The sequence below is a fragment of the Myotis yumanensis genome, unplaced genomic scaffold, assembly GCF_028538775.1.
Source record: "Myotis yumanensis isolate MYYU_CA2020_CCGP unplaced genomic scaffold, mMyoYum1.0.hap1 SCAF_2, whole genome shotgun sequence".
NCBI classification, from domain to species: domain Eukaryota; kingdom Metazoa; phylum Chordata; class Mammalia; order Chiroptera; family Vespertilionidae; genus Myotis; species Myotis yumanensis.
In genome coordinates, this window is record NW_027223753.1 from 206,919,821 (window position 1) to 206,925,300 (window position 5,480).

The 5,480-nt window shown below is 40.8% G+C and overlaps 1 pseudogene; it reads right to left on the reverse strand.

Annotated features, from left to right (window-relative positions):
• Positions 1-3,628: 3,628 nt before the first annotated feature.
• LOC139002700 (small ribosomal subunit protein eS12 pseudogene) lies at positions 3,629-4,072 on the reverse strand (annotated as a pseudogene).
• Between the last annotated feature and the right edge of the window lie 1,408 nt (positions 4,073-5,480).

Here is a 5,480-nt window from a genome sequence, read left to right on the forward strand (position 1 = left end):
CTTACAGTAAAATGCAAGGAGAAGGAGATAAATTAGGAGAAGAATGATTAAACAAAAAGGAACCAAGAGGTGATGATTTGGGAAATTCTCAGCCTATCCAGATTGCAAAAGATGCTAAAATTAAGAGATAACACAGCCAGGAATGTACTATCTGAAGAACAAGCTGAGGGTGTGGCTGTAACAATTTTCTGCCAATACTTCAAAAGGATCAGAAGGTCACCATACTCAGTCACACAAGGAGCTCTTTGAAGAGATCAAGAGCGTGACTCTCAGATCCCCTCCATCCCAGGAAACATCTAGAAAGTTGAAGGGTGTTGTCCCTCAGATTATCTCAGCAGAAGCCAGAAATAGAGAACTAACTATCTAAGAAATAGCTGTGGAAGTCCCTTCTGTAGTGCAGCCTGTCTCCATGGCATACATGGGAGAGCCACAAGGTTCTTGGAAATGTTACGCTACAGAAACACTGCCAGTTGGGACAAAAAGAGATAAAGTATGAAATGAAATGAAAGGAGGCTATGGGACCATTAAAATTCTACTGACAGGAAACAAGCTGATAAACCTGTGCTGCTGCAAATACCTGCCATATGTCGTGAAAAGGGAAAGATGGTTCAAAACCTGGAAGCCCGGAACCTGGGAAGAGCTGCGAACCACACAGCATTCTTCACAGGCATTGAAACCTAACGAAGTTTACCCAGCTGGATTTAGACGTTGTTGGGACCAGCGCACCATTTTTTTCCCCTTTAATTTTCTCTCTTTTTTTTCAAACTGGAATGTCTATAACTGGTATCCTATGCCTGTCCTACCATTGTATTTCAGGGACAGATATCATGTTTCTTTACTTTTACAGATTTATAAATGAAAGAGAATCGTGCCCCAGGGTAGGTGACACTGAGAGCTTCAACCATACCTGAATTCGATCATTTAGATGATGGCATTTGGGACTTTTGAGCTGATGAGACTTAGAATTTATAAAGAGTTTACCTTATATGACAAAAGGGATTTTGCAGATGTCATTAAGGGTAAGAAACTTGAGATAAGCAGATTCTTGTTCAAATGGGCTCAATCTAATCACATGAGCCTTTATAACCATCAAACCTCTTCCAGTTCTTCTTTTGGCACAGAACCAGAGACATGTTTGTGTGAGAAGAACTTGACCCACCATTGATGGTTTTGAAGATGGAAACTAAGAATTTTGGTGGTCTCTAGAAACTGAAAAGGGCAAGGAAAAGACTCTCCTCCTAGAATTTCTAGAAAGAAAGAACAGTCCTACTAGTACCCAATGATTTGGTTAGATTTTCTAGCCCAGTAAGACCTGTTAAAGATTTCTGACCTATCCTATATAATAAAAGCCTAATATGCTAAGTGTCCCGTCATCCCATGACTGGTTGACTGTTCAACCAATCAAAGCATAATATGCTAATGATATGCTAAGGCTGCGCAACTGCTCACTATGACGTGCACTGACCACCAGGGGCAGATGCTCCAACTGGTAGGTTATCTTGCTGCTGGAGTCTGGCCAGACATGCCCTAGAGCCCTCCCACAGTCTCTCCCTACCCCCGATCATGCATCGGTGGGGTCCCTTGTCCTGGCCTGCACCCTCTCACAATCAAGGACCCTTTGGGGGATTTCAGAAAGCTGGTTTCAGCCCGATCCCACAAGCCACTCCCCTCAGGAGGGCACCAGACACAGGGCTCATGGCTGGTGAGTGCCACTGTGGTAGCGTGAGCCTCTCCTGATCGGGACTGATTGGGCTCAAGGCCATGGCAGGTGCAGTGGGGCCAGTATGAACGGGAGCAGCAGGTAAGAGCAGTAAGCAGCATTGGACTGTGGGTTTCTGCCTGATCCCCGCAGGCCACCCCGAGGGACCCCACCCATGCACGAATTGGTGCACCAGGCCTCTAGTAGAACCATAATGAAAATGCAGAGCAAGGTTTGCTGGTCTCTAAAAAGATAGGTATATGAATATATACATATATCCTGGGTTACAAATTTAAGTATTCCTCATTTTAAAGTTTGAAAAACACTGGTAATGATGTCATTGAATGAGTTTATTTTCTACCCTACATTTCCAGTTACACATCCCAAATGCACCTTATATTATAAGTTGCTATATTATAGTTACTAAAAGAGTGTTGCACTTTCCTGAACATGCCTTGGATTCCATGACATTGGGCAAGTTGCTCTTTGCATCTGCTCACTATGACGTGCACTGACCACTGGGGGCAGATGCTTCATTATTTACTGGGTGATCCTTTACACATCCTTAACCATGTCATTCAAGAGTCAGTTCCCACTGAGAGCCTTCCTGGGGCCCTTCTTCCCACCCTTGTCATCTATGTAAAAAGCTATCAGTCTCTATGCATCTGCTATGGTCTGAGTGGTTGTGTTGCCCATAATTCACATGTAGGAATCCTAATGCCCACAGTGATGGTGTTAGGAGGTAGGGCCTTTGGGAGGCAATTAGGTCATGAAGGGGGACCCTTTATGAATAGGATTAGGGTCCCCATAAAAGAAACCCCACAAGGCTCAGTAATGCATATCCGACCATGTTGTCACCCTGTTCTCACACTTATAGACTCCAAAAATAATTTCTGTTCTTTATAAGCCACCCAGTCTGTGATATTTTGTTAGAGCAGCCTGAATGAATTAACACAGAATCTTTTTCTTTAATTAGTAGAAACTGCTATATAGTAGCTCTTGAGCTCTGAGAAGCCCAGATGAAACTCTAATAAGGAATCGGGAATAAAACAAAACTTAAGGAAATATAAATCACCGTCAGCCATGGAAAACTCATGTTAGCCTGTCTATATATACATTTTTTAAGAGAGCAAAAAAGTATGAATAAGAGAGCATCCGTGTGTGTGTTTGTGTGTGTGTGTGTGTGGTGTTCATAAAAATTATATTTTACAGAAAAATCACAAGGCTATGAAAAATATTTGGACATAATTAGGGAACTGGCTTAAGAAAAAGTAAACTAAGGGAGAATTCATCTTGGATGAAAAAATACAAACAGGATTCTCCAGGGATAAGTGCTATGGCCAATTTTGTTCCCCATCTTAGTTAAATTTCCTTTGGTGTCATTCAGAAACAGAACACTTGGTTATGCAAGCCATGAATTTGACCCAATATGGCAATTTATCATGAAATTTTCATAGGAGTTGGGTTGTAAAGAGCAACTCATACAAATTGTTAATCATTTTTGAGCTAAAGCCAGTGGGATTAAAATATTTAGCAGAAAAATCTGTTATTAAATATTTGTTTATATGTAAAAATGGATTTTTAAAAATTTAACCAGGAGCTCCAGTCACACAATCGGTTAGCGCGCGGTACTTATAAAAATTTAACCAAATTGACTTTCTACTTCTTAAAGTTACTGTAGTAAATTATTGTAATTGATATGGACAGCCACCTAATGAACGTTTTTATTTTTTAACATATTTTTATTGATGTCAGAGATGAAGGGAGAGAGAGAGAGAATAGAAACATCAATGATCAGAGAGAATTATTGATCAGCTGCCTCCTGCACGCCCCCCAGAAGCCTGCAACCTGGGCATGTGCCCTTGACTAGAATTGAACCCGGGACCCTTCAGTCCACAGACCAATGCCCTATTCACTAATCAAAATCAGCTAGGGCATGATTTTTTTTAATAAACAAAAGCCAAGTTTATTTGTTCTTTTCTTGCATTTGAAGTGCTCCTCAATGACATCCTTTGCCTGAGACTCCGCCATAGTCCTTAACCACCACGCAACTGCACCCAAACGCTTTAGGGGGTTTTTCCTCTCTGTCGATTTCACAGAGGCCTACCCATTCCCCTCGTTTCTTGTTGTCGTCAACCTTAATTAGGCTGATTTGGTGTTCAGCTCAAAGAGCCTCCACCAACTGGACATTCATAGGCTCATCACAGTTGGATGCAAGTACACAAAGGTGGGCTTGGCGCTTGTCTAAGGCTTTGGCAGCTTCGCGAATTCCATGCGCTAGGGGCCGTCGTGGATGAGGGCGGTCTTCAGCAGGTCTGGCAAAGCAGTATTAACGTCCATTACCCCTCCAGCAGCAACACCTTTCTCGGCCATGGCCATGGCGGTGGGTGATGGGGAACCCCAACCGTGAACGCACCAAAGCCTCCGCCTCCGCGCAACTCCGCATCCACAGGGAAAGAGGATGGATTTTATTTTTTAATAATTCATTGTGCACCAGTTCATAGGATTTGTTTCAGTTATTCCTTAAGTCTGAGTGATGTCACCTATTTCATAGTCTTGAATACCTCCGTCTATACAAGCAAAATAATTAAATTAATTTCTATTTTTTTAGAGGTTCTTATCACGTTTCTGATCTTTCCCACTTGTAGGAAAGTGAGAGATGGAGCAAATCTCAATTATGTCAAGTAAAGGAAAATTATTTGTCTATAAATTTCAGTGTTTGAACAGACTTACTGTTAGTGGGAAAGATATTTTTGTTCCAGTTATCCCTGTGCTAAACCAAAATGAGTGTCTGAAGTCACTTCTGCCATGAATATTGTAATTACCATGATATACCTGCATGTTTTAAATATGCTTTTAATTGATTTTACAGAGAGAGGGAGAGTGAGAGAGAAACATCGATAGGTTGCCTCCCAAAAGCACTCCGACCAGTGATTGAACCCATAACCCAGCTATGTGCTCTGACCAGGAATCAAACTGGAAAATCATCAATGCATGGGACACGCTCAACCAACTGAGCCACACCAGTGAAGGCTCAGTAACACAGCAAATGGAAGTACATGCAAGCAACTTTAATGAGTTTTCATACTTATTAGATGATTTTTCTTTCAGGGTAATATTATTCTATTAATGCAAATGAAAAGGAAGAAAATGAATATTTAGGAACCTATTATGAGCCAGGTATCTTTCTACCACTGTATATAATTCTTTCCATCCCAATGTGAATAGTTATTACAATTCCAATTTTATAAAGGGGAAATATTGTTGGTAAAATATTAGCTGTCTTGCCCCCAAAATGACATGCCTCAGAAGACAGCATGGCTAGAATCTGGTGCTGAGATCTCTGTAATTCTATGTTCACATGGTTTTTTATCATGTGAACATAATGAACTAATGAAATGTTTCAGAGACAGACTTAATCTCCTGTCATTAATTGTATTCTCCCCAAAGATACAGGCTATGCCTCTTTTATACTTCATACAATATGCCCTAGCAGGTTTGGCTCAGTGGATAGAGCATTGGACTGTAGACCAAAGGGTCCAGGGTTCAATTCTGATCAGGGGCTCATACCTCAGTTGCAGAAAAGCAATCCATGTGTTTCTTTTACATTGGTATTTCTTTCTGTCTTTCCCTCTCTCTTCCACTCTCTCTAAAAGTCAGTGAAAAAATATCCTCAGTTGAGGATAAAAAGTAATAAAAATAAATATACTTTATACAATGTAATACACTGCCAGATTAAAAATTATAAAAGTGTTTCCAGAAAATGAAAGTCTATATACAT